We start from the raw sequence: 16,919 nt of genomic DNA on the forward strand, positions 1-16,919 counted from the left end.
CGTCTTCAAAGATCTGGCCGCAAGAAAGGGTTGTTCGGGCGATGCAATAAAAGTATTCGGATAATTAGGAGCCGTCTTTGTTTCCATTGCCATTCCGCTTATCTGTAGAAACTGTTTCTCCTCAAATTCGAAGTAATTGTACCCAGTACTAACCGCAGTAGTGTTGACAGCGTGTCCTCGTCTAAACTTCCAGGTGTGTTTGCCTTCGCTCTCGCGTCAATGTCATTTGCTTGTAGTAGGTTCGTGTATAGGGATACAACGTCGTTGTAACCAGGAAGCTATCTTTGGGAATCTCTAGTCCAGTTATTACGCAAAGAAATTCGTTGGTATCCTTATTGTAAGACTGAATGGTCGGAACTATTTCCTTAATTACGAAATCCAAGGCACTTGAAATTGGTTCCGTTACCTTGCCGTTGCTTGAGACAGTGGCGCGACCGGGGTTGTTAGTATTGTGGATTTTAGGAATCAAATCAAAACGACCTGGGCTGGCTGAATGGGCTGCATTGCTATATAGCTCTATATATTTTTCCTTCCTTATGCAGTGAACTTAATTCGCTGCCTATTTCTGATTCAAACAATTTAGTGGGGCCATCTGGGAGTTCTTTATAGAAGGCTTTATTTTCTAATTGTCGGTATCCTTCTTTCAGCTATAGTCAACATTATCCAATATTACTACTGCGCCACCTTTATCCGCAGGTTATTTTACCACATCTGATCGGCGGCTCACAACTCCAATGACTCGCTCTTCATGCGAGAAGTTGTGTCAAAATCCAGAGAAAAGACGGAGAATTCACCTTGTTCACGTTTTGCTCAAGTTGTGTCAAAAGGGTTTTAATTTTGAGCATGCCACTATGATATGTTTTTGGACGGCAGATATATACATTTCCAAATATCTTTCCCTCTGATTAGGCAGCGACCACGTTTTTCCTTATGCTCCGGGGAAGGCTGTTATTATTGGAGTCCTGATATTATTGAAATTCATTACATTTACCAGTTGTCGTAAAGAATGTGAGGCGTTTAGAAAGTAGAATAACTTCGGAAACAGATAACGGGGCAGACGAAAGGTTAGCCACCGATGTTTCTACGCCATTGTTTACATTTCCGATGGTGGCAGGCACATTCGCGCTGATGGAAATTGTCTGAGGTAAGCCATCCCACTCTAATTTTCGACTCTTACGCTCTTTTGTCTCTCTTACTTTTTTAGAGCGCAGCTCTTTGGCGTCCGTTCCTGGGTTTCGCGTCGTCGTCGGCGTTGTCGTCGGCCTCGTAACCAGCTCCGCCCCCCTTTCATCCCCCCAGCGCTAGCAGCGACCGACTGATACCGCTGGATGCCGCTGACGCCGCTAGAGAGTCAAGATAACGTGACTGCATAGAACACCGTCGCCGCCATGCAGAAAGAGGAGGAAAGGGTCCCCCCCCCCTGTTCTTTTGTGGCGGATAGGGTGCTCTTCAGTTGCCGACGCGCCGGTTATTTCACGTAGGCCCCGGCACGCCGACGAATACGTGACCACCTTCCCACGGCTAGACCTGGTTCTTAGCGCTGCGGAAGCGAGGGTATCATATTGTTTGTGTCGGCATCGGCGGCGTTGTCCCTGAAACCAACTCCGCAGCTGGGGTTGACTCACTATCGGCGTCAGCGGCATCAGTCAGTCGCTGCTATCTCTTCCGTCCTCCCTTTATCGTGTTGTCCGCTTGCTGCGCGCGCTTCTGCCCCCATCGTTTGCCGCTGGGTGTACACGCCGCCCCCCTCCCCCCTCTTCCTGCGAGTCTCCGGTTGTCAAAGCGCCGGCTCGAACTTAATTCCTTTCTTCGCTCCTCCTCCAATGCAACCCCTGTGCGGTGGCAATCAGAGAGCCAGATCGGTGGCGGCGGATCTGTATATGTGCACCGCCCGAGCCGAAATTGCCGCTGCCGTTCGCCCTGTGCGGTGGCAATCAGAGAGCCAGATCGGTGGCGGCGGATCTGTATATGTGCACCGCCCGAGCCGAAATTGCCGCTGCCGTTCGCCACTGCGAAATTATCTGCCAGTTCTTTCTGAGCCATGAGCGAGACGATCGATGGAAGTCCTCCGTCTGCTGCTGCTGCTGCTGCTGCTAAACGAGCTGCCAGAGCAGAGGCCCAGCGCCGTCGCCGTCAGAATCCAGAGGTGCGTGCCGCCGAAGCAGAAGCTTACCGTCGCCGCTGTCGAGATGATCCAGGAGTACGGGAAATATAAAAAAAAATTCTGTGATAGCGCATACATGAGTTGCTCGATTTCTTTGCCTCAATCTATCGAAAAGGCGAAACAGCTTATTTGCTGCGCTCAAATTTCGCATTAGGAAGTAACGTAATCGTCGGTAATTTTTTTCATACTCAACTAAGTCGTTACCCTCATTTTAGGGAGTGTTCAGCTCGTTCTAGTTCGTGACATTTGCGTCTACGGTGGTCAATAATGATTTTCGTGTGATTTAGCATAGCATCTAGAAGTGTTTTGTTCCACTTTGCCTCTGCATCCCGATCTATAAATAAAATAGTGTTTTCATTGCCGGATTTAGCTTGAGGCACGAGCCCGTCGGTACCAAATTAGCGGCTGCATATCTGAACCGTACCTGAACCCTGCAAGTGTCAGTTACAAAGCGGCTGCCTTGGTCACCGAGAGACGTCGGCATTGCTGCGAAGGTTCTGTAGGCCGTATGCGGCAGTGCTGGAGGGGAGATCGGCTTCTGGGACTGCGGAGGTGGCGCGCGCGACAAGTCGGTATCCGTGGCGGTCGCGTTCCCGGTAGGATGTGGAGTCTGCTGGCGTGGGTGCCAGCGGCTTGGGTCAGCAGGCGCCTGCAATGAAGCGCCAGCATCGCCATGCCTTCAATGCTGGGATGAAGACCGTCGGCGGACAGGACCCCCCAAGGCGGCGTCTCTTTGAAGACGTGGTCTGTGTGGAAGACCCCGCGTCCCAGCTCTGTCCCATGGCAGAAGCGGAGCCCCTGGCTCAGGAATCGGGACGCTTCTCTGTTGAACCAGTTGGACGAAGCGTTTGTCCGCTCCTCGGTGGCGGGGGTTCAGAACTCGGGGCAGTGGCAGAGGCTCAAGTAGATTCTCCTCGTGTGATCGCTGTTGGCGAATATTCTTGATGAGTTGTTTTGACTCTTCCAGAACCTGAGTCCCTCCATTGTCCGCGATGTCCAAGGTTCCCTCACGGAGCAGCAGCTTAGGCACTGTCGGTGCCGCATGTTTAAGTAGACCGGGAACATCGCGGAACCTTGCGGCGCTGTAGCGCAGAAAAGCGGGAGTTCCGCGGGTTCCATATAGGAGGCCTTATTTTCTAATTGTCGGTATCATTCTTTCAGCTAGTACACTTTATCCAATATTGCTATTGCGCAACCTTTATCCGCAGGTTTAACTACCACGTCTGATAGGCGGCTCACCAACTCCAATGACTTGTGCGTATCATTCGTAGTTCATCACGGCTTATCATTGTTTATCATCATTGCTTATCATTCGTAATATATATATTAGCGGTCTTGGATGCACATCACCTTCCCCACGTATTACCACCACATATTAGGTCCATTGGGGGAATTTTAGGCCTTGTGGAATGTGTTTCGGGCAAGTTAATTCAAGTTTTCCTAAGAGGTAACGGCAAGATTTTGCGATGTGGAAACTTCTTAGCGTGCCGTTACTAGCAGCAATATTTAAAGGAGACGGGCCTAAAGGCGCTGCCACAGCGCTGCGCGCGATGGAAATCGGAGGACTTCAGTTCTTTGTGGAGCTCACCTCACAAGCCATGTGTGACCAAGGGCCTCAAAAGAAACCAAGCCACTTTACTGCTCCGCATTCGCACGGGCTCTGTTCGTACCCCTGCGTGGATGTGTAAGACTGGCCTGGCGTTGTCTCCATTATGTTCAACGTGTGGTGTGTGCGGTGACATAGAACATTACCTTATGTGCTGTACTCTGTATAACGCGGAAAGGAGTGTGTTATTCGGGTCCCTGACAACAGGCGTTCCTCACAGTTCTCTTCAGGACATTGTTTTCCCGCGCGGAAACCAGTTGTGTAGGAAGGAGGTTTCTCCCCTTCTTTTATAAATTACCTGCAGGACACGGATTTGGCCTCCACATGGTGACCTTAGGCGTGGCTATTTGTAATTGGGAGGTCTGTGACTGATTTTTGTGATTTATTTATTTTAAGTGTCGCTATGGTGGAGCAATTGCCGGCAGCAACTGCAAGGCTAATCCCACCAGTAGCCTACAACAACTCAACTCAACTCAACTCGAAATCGGAGGAGAGTCAAGCCTGAACATTGTCGATACATAACATACGTGCAACGTGTCGATATTTGTATGCCTATAGCATAGCACACTACTATGCTATGACTCGGGTAACAACAGTCGGAGGTGTCTCTGTGCCATTCGGTGTGCCGCACAAGCGTAAACATCCCAATCCACTTAACTGGCGAAGCTCCGAGGAAACAAGTTTTAGTAGCTTTCGTGCTCCTAAAGCTTCTGCAGTACGATTTTCCAAGCATTGTTTACCTGATACCCCAGCATCAAGCTTTACAAAGTAAGGACTTGTAAAATAATTCCAAATGAAGAATCATTAACAAAGAGTACACGAGAGAACGACCTGGTTACAGTGGTTGCGAATATGGCGAGATCAACCAGACGCGTGCGACGCGTTGAAAAAACATGCGCACTCCTAGGTCTGGTATGGTGCCCGTGCAAAGGCACCTCCCCGACTCGAGAGAGCGGAAAAACGAAGAACTGCTCTCTGCAACACCAACTTTATTTGCCGAAGCATAATACAGCGCGTGATGCGCGACATCGGCCAGACAGCTTCCCGGCGAGATTCGGTAACGCGGGAGAGCCATGTCAACTATAGGAGCGGACGGCACGCGGTAGACATGACTTTGGTTACAGAGCGAAAGAGAACACAGCTTCACTTTCTTCGTCGGCACGTACTATTTCCTTATTACGTCCCCACTCAACTTCCGCCAGTACTTTTGTTGCCAAGCATAATAATCTTAGAACACATTTGAAGAGAAAATTTTTAAAGTGCGCGTACGAATAAACAGTTGACTTCGTCCATTGGCACAAGTTCACCGACTCGAACACGCACCTTTCGTTCACGTCCTAGTTTGGTCATAGGTGCAGAGTTCGTCGTCGCTACTTCAGCGGAAGCAAAAATCTTCTGAACGTACACGTGACGAAGCTCACGACTTCAAGTGCTTTCTGTTTATGCTAGCATTCCAAAGCCGACGCGTGTTTCCAACCTCAGTGGCGGAGTCCACCGAGACAGCGCGGCTGAAGATGCACTTCACAATCGCTTCCAGAAATTAATTATCCAGCCAAATGCAGCCTACAGGTTTCCCTGTAGATACAAAATACAGGTGTTGTCTGTATTTTCTTTATCGGACCTTCAACTAGCATTTGGCTACAGTTCCGACAAGTGCTTGCTTGCTGGTATTTTGTGACATCAATCAATCAATCAATCAAGTTTTATTTTCGCCGCAGACAATACATTGTTACTGCGAAAATAGGGGGCCAGAGAAAAAAGCTGCATCTGTGCAGCTTGACTAAGCTCTAGCCACCCGTACAACAGCAGTGACACGACGATTTATTATCTTGATTCAGTTATATAAACATATCAGCAAATAAACGATCAGGCAGTCCGATCACAAATGACAATTACAAGAACAATTAGAAGCATAAGCAGTTTCAATACAGTCAAACAAACAGGTCAAATAAGGTTTTGTTAGTAAGGGCCAGAACGTTCACACCTTTCCGGTCTAGCTCATTTAGTGTAGTTGCCAGGGCGTAGTCAAGTTTTTGTTTCCCATAATGGGTGCGCGAGGAGGGAACGTAGTATGGCGGTTGATATTGGAATGGGTAGGAAATTGTACTTTTCCTGAGATTTGATAATTCTTGGAATAGTTCCGCCCTACCTAATGTGGCGTTTTTATAGGTTCTTAATTATTTGTATTTGTATATATTGTGGATTTTTAGAATTTTATGTTTGTGAAAGAGTGGTTCTGTGTGTTCTAAGAACGAGGAATTTTCTATTGATCTAAGTGCTTTTTTCTGAATAAGGAAGAGTTTCTGCAAGTTCAATGCTGTCGTGTTTCCCCATATTAGCATGCAGTAATGTAAGTGAGAGTTAAAGAGTGCAAAATATAACATCTTTTTAATGCTGACAGGAAAAGTGCGACGGTTCTGGCTTAATACACCGGCGGCTTTACCTAATTTTGGTAATAAAGTTTTCACATGTTCATTCCAAGACATGTTTTCTGAAAAAATGACACCTAGAATTTTAACAAACCTTTCTATTTTAATTTTGAATGGCCCGAGAGCAATATGGTCGTCTATATTTTCTAAGGTACCTGGGGTGCGAAACAACACACACTTAGTTTTTGACTCATTAAGAATGAGCCTATTGTTCTGGCACCAAATCAGCAAGTTGTGACAGAACGCACTTCCCTTTTGTCTTACAGTATCAATGTTTTTTTCCCTTAACGAGCACCGAGCAATCATCGGCATAAATAACATATCTACAATCCTCATATATTTTTACAATGTCATTAATATAGAAAAGAAAGAGAATTGGTCCCAGTATACAACCCTGTGGAACTCCAAATTCAATAGACCGTAGGTGAGATTTATGCTTATTTAGTTCGACGTATTGATGGCGCGCACTCAAGCAAGATTTAATAAGTTGTAGTGTTGTGCCACGAAACCCATAATGCTCTAATTTATCTAACAATATTGGATGGTTGACTCGATCGAAGGCTTTGCTAAAGTCTAAGAGTATACCCAATGTCATTAACTTATTTTCAAAATTGTTTAATATTTCTTCCTTCTGAGCTAGAAGTGCTGTATCATGTAAATGAATAGTTCTTATTCTTCTTATTCTTCTTCACCTTGGTAGCCATCGCAGCAATCATAGACGAAAGACGTTAGAATTTCACCAATTTCCAGTGACACCGCTACCTTTCCAAGCTGCCGCTGGGAGAAACGGCCGTCCGCGCATACCAGTGCGAGGAGGAGACCGAGGCACCGCGCTGGTTCCAAGCTGCGTTCCTCCTCGCCGATAAAACGGTCCATAGGGGAATGAAACGATCTACCATTCTCATTGCTAAGCGATACTGATTCTTCAGAGCGCATTAGTTATTGATGATACACTTTTTCAATGAGAATGTGACTTGTTTGTTCCCTGAATGCTCCTCTGCATTTTTCTTGTTGTGTACTTTTACAGCCTTATGGTTGGGCCCAGTTGAACTTGCAGTATTTTGTATTTATTTATTCATTGCTGGATAAATAATTCTAGTAAGTTAAATCATAAATTTGATATGCGGGTTAAAGTGGGCGCCCGTGAAGTTCTTCCGTCGGTCGGCACCAACACTGGTCAGAGTTTGAGAACGTGTTCTCAATCACGGCGAAAATCTGCCTTCTCCGCGCAGTTAGGGACTCGACACACTGAAGTTAACGGCTTTTACCCACTGACATTGGAAGGTCCGGTTTGTACACGTAGGTTAGTAGTAGAGATGCGAGGTCTGGGTGAAATAAAAACAAGAAAGCGGTTTCCGGTTGCTTTTCTTGGACATCAAAAGCGGCAAAAAAAATCAATTCATTCCTTGCAACGATGCCCATCAGCAATGTGAAGCCGGTAATATCGACACTTTTTGAGTATAAATGCTCGAGGCAACCAGCATTTCATGCAATAGTATATACTTATTCTCAAGTTGTGTGTCATAGCCACGAAGTTCGTCCCCCTAATCAAAAAGTTCAACAAGCGCATCGCTTGTCCTGAGATACGATATCCGACTTTATGGGGGGGAGGGGGGGAGAGAACAATACACAACCGAAAAGAAAGTGAAAAAAAAACGTAGTAGTACGAAACATGCGCCCTTAAAAATTTTCCGAGTCTCTGCCTAATTCGCTGAATATAACGCCTAAGCGCGGAAGCGGGGTTGTGCCATGAGTCAGTGCACGGCAACCGTTTCAGCTGAGTTGCCTCCCATAGTTTTGTCAAATAACTATCCCTTCGCGATAAAGCGTACGGAGTATATAGCCAAATTAGCACTTACGAAATTAGTCATACACAGCAGTTGGCCTCAACGTCCCCACGAATAATTTACTATATCTGCAGCAGTTTATGCAGGAAAGCTAACTTAAGTACATCAATCATACTTTATGACTGAGAAAGCTAGCGACCTCATGATTTTGGTCGGAAAGAGTCCTACTTGGATTCGTCAGATCGATATCGCGGAAACAGTGATCTCCTCCCGCACTTTTGGTGTCCATGCAGTGAGGTGCGTTCATACTGCACTTAGCGTACTATCACACATTAATGATTTTAATTGTTTTAGAGCGCAGTTATTAGGCGCCCGTTCCTGGGTTGAGCGTCGCCGTCCCTCGGCGTGAACACGCTTACACGGTCATGCCAATTCTCGCGCGTTCGTCGTCGTCTTCTTCCACCGCTGGCTCCGATGCCGCTCATCATGCCAGCGTTCCCATACTGCCCCTCTCTCTGCGAAGGCACTGACGGCAATGGCCCGCTGCCAGTCGGTGCGGCGATTTCGGTCTCAAATTTTTTGTCTCAATATATTGCGAAATGAAAACACGTATCACCCGCCGTGGTTGCTTAGTGGCTATTGTGTTGGGCTGCTAAGCACGAAGTCACGGGTTCGAATCCCGGCCACGACGGCCACAATTCGATGGGGGCGAAAACACCCGTATACTTAGATTTAGGTGCACGATAAAGAACCCCAGGTGGTCCAAATTTACGGAGTCCCCCCCCCCCCCCCCCCCCCACGGCGTGCCTCATAACCAGACAGCGGTTTTAGCACATCGAATCCGATAATTTAATTCATTTAGAACACGTGTCAAGCTCCGAACAAGTTTCGCGTTAGGGAGTATCATCGAAACCTTTTTTTTTTAAGCTAACAAGGTATTCTGACCTTGACCTCACTGATATCTGAAATAACACTGTGGTGCGGGCGTGCGTCAGAAAACAATGCGATAATCTGCCGTGTCAGTTCGACCACGAGTGTTTTCTTTTCCACAAGGGTCGAGCACATATACGTAGCCTTCTGGCCGACTTGGTTGTTCACGTGAGCCAAGCAGGTGAGGGAGCAGATGTGAAACGTGCGAGGGCTGCTCGAATATGCCGGCTTCTCGCATTACAAGTATAGAGAGCGCGTGAGGGCATGTTTGCTCTTCGTTATGAAACAATTCGTGCATAATAGCTGCTTACAACGAAGGCGCCAAATAAAACGACGGACGAAGGAAGACGACACGGGACAACCACGTAGGTGCACGAGCGACTGAGCGTTTTATTTCTTGACACGGGAATAAATAGCTGCTGCAAGGAATCAAAACATCAGGGAAAAAAAACAGTGCCGTCATGAGCATCACGCAACGAAAACACGATACACAACAGCTTCTTAAGCGCCGCTCCCAAGATACGCCAGTTCCTTTGTCGATACAGAAACTGAGGGTTCACTGATACAAGCATCACCACGCTTCTTGACCTCAAGCGCTTCCAATATCTCCCTTGTCAGTTGATCATCTGCCCTGTTCAAAATACAGGTTCTATCAAAATCTGGAGTGGACCTGTGAGCCTTACAATGAGCACTAATGTGACCCGAGAGCTGAATTTCCATCTTATATTGATGCCCATGCAATCTGTCATTCAGACATCTGGCAACATATGATGAACCACACGACAAGGGACCAGAATAAACTACTTTCTTTACACATCGGACCTGCTTCTGCCCATGTTTTTTTTCACACACCTGTTTATTTTCATGATGTCCTGCATTCATCTGGGCACACATCAAACCAACACGTTTCGGAGGGACAAATAAAACCCGAACACTTGTTCATTTGCCTACTTTGGTTCCAGAAGTGTCTGCTCGACCCTGGTCTACAATGTTAGGTTCCTTGAGTTGCCTGACCATTTTTACTGCGACAGATATGATCACATGGTGAGGTTATGTGCCCCTTTGAGGCGGCTGACCTAATAATGACAACTTCTTTGCAGCCGATGCACACATGACTTGTTAAGTGCGTTGGTTAGACATAATTGAATCATGCTTCTTTTTATTACTTTTGAGTGAGCTGAATTGAGGGAGGGGATGGGTTGCTAGCCCTTGGCTTGAACTGCCAGCAAACAAGACACGATGAGAAAGTAATTTCCAAATATAAAAACTTTAAACAGTTATCGGCCGGAAGCTCGCGAGTCAGGATTAGAGGATGCAAGGCTGTTTTAAACTCTGACAGTACTAATGATGACTGGGTTTCCAATTGTGGACTGTTACAATCTAAGAACAATAAAGAAATCTAACTAAACTAAAAAAAGAACACCACAAATCTAAAGGTCTGCATCACATTTGTCCCTGATAAGCACTGCTTTAACACCTTGTCTTTTGAAGCTAAAAAGCTGTCGCTTAAAACAGGCGCTATACATGAACCTATACACACACCCTCTTTCTGTAGAAAGATGTCACCATTCCATTGTATGTGCGCAGACTTCAGGCGCACGAACAATAGTTCCAAACAAGAACCTTCTGCTATGCCAGAAGCGTTCTGGAAAGCAACTGCTCCAAATTTATCGATACAGTCAATGACGGATTCCATCAATTCATATTGTGGTATCGAGTAATACAAGTCTTTTATGTCTACTGAAAAGGCGGATAAGATTTTGTTTTCATTCTGTGCGAGATATTTTACATCGTGTTCAGAATTCTTCCCGCGAAACGGGTCGTCAACGGGTAGTTTACTCAAATATTGCTGGAGAAACAAGGAAACCTAATAATATCTGTATATATATAGTCGGTCGATAGGTATACCTAAGGCACACATACATGTCAGTATTAACGTAAAAGCGCGTGATATTGAACGGTTTCATTATCTAAGAGTAACATTTCAGCTGTTGCGAAACCTTAGGTATTACACAGGAACTTGTCAAAGTCGCTGAATGGCATCCAAAGAGGCATACAAAAAATTCTGCACATCCCACTAAGATGTCGGAATCCGAGAAGCGAAGCTTTCGCAAAGCGGTAAAATAAGTGCCATGCAACTGATTATATTTTCCACGGCCTATTTAAATATAACGATTACCTGCCTACCTGTGAAGACAGCAAGAAAGGAGAACCCCACCAGCTGAACCATGTGGCAGCGCTTTGTAGTGACACCGGGATTGGCCGTATCCAGGGTCGGTGTGCCGACTACAGCCAGACGATCCTGGAGATTATGCAACAGTTAAGTACACATTATACTGCAAAATACCCATCGAGCAGATGCGCCACACCTTAAAACCTAGGAAAGTAGGCATAGAGAGGTTCGCTTTATTAAAGGAATTCTGCTCTTGATGACGTATATTTTGTAGCGATGAGCACATTTAGCTTTCATCTTTCAATCACTGCGTAATTCCGTAGGAAACATGCAAAAATCAGTTTTTCGTACACGATGGTGTGCGCTCAGGAGAAGGAAGAAGTGAGTATACCATCACGTGCACGCAACCGAACGTGAGCGCGCGAGCGCAGCCGCGGAACGAGCGAGGCAGCGCGAGAACCCGGCAGCACAAGGGCACACGCAGACTGGGAGCACACCATCAAATGCGTGAGCAGAGCCAGCCTATATAAGGCGCACGGCATAGACGAGAACCTCCATGCTTCACTGCCTGATGATGGCGATGAACACTAATGAGCCGGTCCATGCATTGGACTCAGGCCACTTGCACGAGGCGCATCTCGAGCGCCGCCCACACGATGGGTACCATACAGTGCGGGGTGGGTCGTGTGACCGAACACACTCACCCCCACGACACACACTGGTGCTAGGCTGGTGACGGCCTTCACCATTCGCCCCGGCATCAGGCGCGTCTCGAGCGCAGCCCACACGGTGGGTACCATAAGATGCCGGGGTGGTCCTTGGACCGTTGCGCGCACACTCACACAGCATAAGACACGCTCCCACATGACGCACACCTCCCGCATAAACATCACAATACACAACACCAACACCGTAATGAATCAAAAAGGAGACTCGGGTAACCACCTGTCGGTTGCATGCAACCTGCAGCTTGCCGACGGTGGTGGCGTTTCCGTTGACCGGAGAAATCTATTCACACACAAGAAAAAGTTCTTAAGCTAGACCTGTTCCCAAGAGCAGCTGTCAGCCACTCGCGATGTTGGAAATACATGATCAGCGAAGGCGGTCGGTCGATGGAAAAGTCCACTTACGAACGAAAACCTGTGGGAATTCAGTCCCTGGACACGAAACATTTAAAGCGACGCTTTCTTTGCGAAACCCCAGGGACTTTGCTGATTGTGGCGGTTGCCATGGTCGCTGCTGCTGTACTGCGGATAGCTTCGACACAGAAAAAAAAATTAGGGCAGTGCATGTGACATTTAGTTTATGTGTAACTGTGCCTTTCCGTGGGTCTATGTGATTATATGTTGGTGAGTGAGGACTCGGACATCACTTTCAAAACGTGCCGTGTTTCGTTTTTTATATGTTATCGTCCTGGTGGAATTATGCCGTGATTGGTGGCTCAGTGTTCGTATCGTCTCCAGTCGAAATAAACGTTTTCTAAGCACAGTGTGGGGCAGAGCGATGGGACGTCTGTGACAATACCCGAACACAGCGGCACAGGCGTCGATGCTGGCGACTCATCCAGTAAACGAACCCGAGCTACGGACGGAATGCCGTGGCAGGCACAAGGCACGGCTTGCTTCGGCGTGGTGTTCGAGTGCGCGTCACAGACTGCGACTCTGCCGAGCGTCATGGCCCGACGACTACGATGGGCGTACATCACTGCGGCTGGAGGCGTTCCTGTACCGTGCCTTGAGCGTGGGACCGTGACTATTGCTCGAGTGAGCCGTGAATGAACTGGAGAGGACCTCTTGCACGGCTTGGGCGTGGGGGGGTTCTAAGCAGACATTAGGGGAGAGTCTCCGGAGGCGAATTTCAGAATGCGCCGAGGGCGCATCGTGCAATAAACGAATTGCATTCACTCCAGTCTGAGTCTCCTTTCATCAGTGACCCATACAAGAGCCGGCTCTCTCAGTAGCGGTCAGTCCTGGAGAAAGGCGTTCGCGAACGTCACTGGGAGCTCCGTCACTTCTGCTGGAATCAACGTTAAGCGAAGCTCTCATGGAACGTTTCAGTTAAGCGCTATGCAAAGAGGTGCTTGCAAATTTACTTCCAAGCACTGCCCAAACAACTGCTCGCATTGCGATGTAGTCGCAGCAGTATCGTGTCATTCGAATTCGCGATAACGCGCGTGTAACTGTTCTTGTTTTGCACCGCGTTTTTTGCAGCATAGAGAATGCGTGCCTACCCTTGCAAGGCGGCAAGAACGCGGTTACCGAAATCAGATGACTCAAGTGACCCACGGGCCCGCGGATTTAACTGTCTCTGGTTATCGTCCCAGTTTTCATTACATCATCTCCGGGATCGGCCTATACATGTGTACGTGTAGCCTTTGCACCATCTCTGTGTTTGGCCCACTTTAATCGGCGTGAAAACGACCCAGCAGACGCGCCAAACACCCTGTATACGATGGCACATGCAAGATCGCTTAATATTAAGACGCATACACGGCGCTGGGTATATCTCTTTACGTTCGTCCCTTGTTTTTTACGCGCTGGTATTTGGCGATCATGACAAACCAACGAGCACGAATTTCAACTTTAATTAAGAGGAGCCTTTAACTCCATCGCCAACTCCAATTTCCTTGTTTCCTTTTTTGTTTTTAACGTGCCAAAACCACTTTCTGATTATGAGGCACGCCGTAGTGAAGTGTTCCGGAAACTTCCGCCACCTGGGGTTCTTTAACGTGCACCTAAATCTAAGTACACGGGTGTTTTCGCATTTCGCCCCCATCGAAATGCGGCCGTGGCCGGGATTCGATCCCACGACCTCGTGCTGAGTAGCCCAACGCCATGGCCACTGAGCAACCACGGCGGGTTCCAATTTCCTTGCTCAAACAGATGTAAAACGTACAAGTGCTTTCGTTAGACATCCGCTGGCCCGATTTAAATGAAAGGTGTAGCCCATCACACACACACGTATATATATATATATATATATAAATATATATATGCCCGTTAGTAAGAATATATATATATATTCTTACTAACGGGCAAGTGCAAAAGAAAAAGTTGAACCACGAAGTTTACAAAGCTGTAACTCTGCACCAAAAAGTGATATCACTTTTTGGTGCAGAAACTGTTATATATATCACAATTTCGTAAACAGCATCTGTCAGATAATCTAAACAGAACCAATTTGATAAATGAATTTTCAGTTTACCTGAAACGGTTACTACGTTTACGAGGGTTTTGCAAAGGTTCCGCTCAAATATAGTGGCTGATCTGAAAACAGGGCATATTACATCAATCTTATGCGCTTCAGATTTAGCATTAGGTGGAGTTTACAGAATTGTGATATCGATTTTATTGGTGAGTTAGACTTGTAAACTCCATACGTGTTTCATTTTTTCAATTTTGCAATTTTCAGACATTTTAGTAAAAAAAATTGATGGCGTAAGTGAAAAAATTCACTGTCTACGGTCACTAGACTCACTTTTCTTTCCGTTTTAAATGCAACAAACCTAATCTAGTTCGCTGCAGTGTGGCTTCCGAGAAAAACTATTTCTCCGTTCCCATGTATTTAGATAGGAACCCCGAGCCAACGCTCCATCTGAAATGAATGATGCCCTTCATGGCGCACGCTTGCTGCAGTGATGACCAGCTGATTTCGAAAAAAAAATATTATGCATTGAAGGCATTGAACACGTGCATTTTTTTTTTCATATCTCGCGGGTTTTCTTGACGAAGCAGAAAAATATGAATACATGCAAAGTAGGAAGATAGCAGCTGCTAAATTAGATGTTTGTTGTCTTGGTTTTCAACGCAAATGCGACGTAGTCGTGTGGCTTGGCCTTTAAAGATGCCTTCCTTTCAATGTTCGGGATGCTGGCTCGTATATTCTGGGTACTGTTGTTTGCCTAAAAGTTTCCTATACAGCGTTGTCTTTGGTGTCCTATTGTCAATGTGTATTGTTGTGTCCAGAAAGTTTAAGCACTCCATCGAAAATTATAATGTGAATTTTATTATTGCGTGAAAAGAATTTAGAAATGCTACACATTTATCTAGACTGTCTTGACCATGTCCCCATATTATGAATATGTCGTCTATGGACCATGGGTATGTATGGCGCTTGTCTGTGGAGCGCGATAGCAAATCTGTTTCTAGAATTCCCATAAATATGTTCGCGTAGGTTGGTACAAAAGGCATAACCATACTTGTCGCATGTATTTGTAGACAGTAACTCTCCTCAATTTCGAAGTAGCCATGTGTTATAACTAATTCAAGGAGAGAGAAGTAGACTTCAATAGAGTCTTGTGCATTGTGTTTGGACAGCGTTTCTTTTATCGAAGATAAACCATCGGGTATTGGAATGTTGGTGTACAGGGCTGTGACGTTTAGTGTTGAGAGAATTAGGTTTTCAGGTAGTGTGCATTTAGTATTAATGTCATCTGTGATTCTCAGTAGGTGGGGCGTATCGTGTACAAATGACGGAAGTGTTTTCGGAAAGTCACCAAGGAAGTAGTGAAGGAATGTGGAGACGCTCTCTGTCGAAGTGTTGTTGTTTGATACTATCGGGCGTACTGGGATAGTAGCGGTGCATAGTTCTGTGGATGAAATTTTATGCATTTTTGGTAGGAGGTAGAAGCGCCCGACAGTTCTGTTCCTTGGTTTAAGAAATGTGCATTCTGACGGTGTTATTAATTCATCAGCAAAAAGTGATTTCAGGCTGTTGGTAATTGTCAGTGTGTAGGATAATGTCGCATCGTTACATAGCCTACTTAGTTGTCTGTAAGTCTCGTGCTTATACTTTTCTACTGGCCAAATAGCCATGCTTCCACCCTTATCTGCTTCCTTGATAACGATGTCATTCCGGCAACTAAGATTTGACTAAATTCTTTTCACCTTTTCAACTTTTGGCGATATCAGCTGTCGCTGATATCACCGTCACCGAGTTAATTCGAGCGCTTGGAGGCAGTTACAGAAAGGGACTGCGCTTGGCGATGGGAGTTCCTCAGGCGGCTTCAAACAAGAAGGTTAATAATGAAGCGGAGTCTCTTCCAATCCGCATTTTGGCATCTCAGGCATTGCTGATGCAGCTTTCAAGGCTGGGCGAGTCCCCCGCAGGCGCGGCGCTTCTCCGGTGGCTAGCAATAACTCGCTATCATTTCCATGCGGCGCTGAACACCTTTCGATCTTTAGGATTGGAGTGGCCTAAACGGAGTCGCCTCGACCCGCCATTGTCTTTATCGGACGTTACGTGCAGCCACAGTGTACCCCATCTACCGGCTAAACGCACCATTCCAACTGCCGAAGCAAAGTTTCTTGTGCTAGTCCACTTCAGCACATGTAGTGTTTCAAGGCCACCTACAAGTGTACACAGACGGGTCGCTGTGTGCACAGACCGACAGCTGTGCAGCGGCATTCTGCATACCCTCCCTTAATGTGTCCTGGTCTGGCCGCCTGGATCGCGTGTCGTAGTGACACGGTGGCCTACCTCGAGACAAATTTACGAGGCAATCTCTGGCACTGATCAAAGTTTTAATGAGCAAGGGATTTACCATAAAATTTCTATGGATCCTATCCCACGTAGGAATTGAAGGAAATGAAAAAGCTGACGCTCTTGCACGCAGGGCACTGACATGTGTCCCAAAGTAAGAGCGCCAAAGACTTTTCAGAACTCTAAGAACGTAATCCGCAATCACTTCAGGGCGATCTACTAGGCTCCGCACTCAGCCTGTGTGATCCATGGACTTACTCGGGAAGAAGCAACGCTGTTGTACCGCATCTGCATAAACCAACTCCGCGTTCACCCCGGCTTGGTTATTCAAGACTGGACGATGCGCTTC

Source organism: Dermacentor variabilis, chromosome 1, assembly GCF_050947875.1.
Source record: "Dermacentor variabilis isolate Ectoservices chromosome 1, ASM5094787v1, whole genome shotgun sequence".
Lineage (NCBI taxonomy): Eukaryota > Metazoa > Arthropoda > Arachnida > Ixodida > Ixodidae > Dermacentor > Dermacentor variabilis.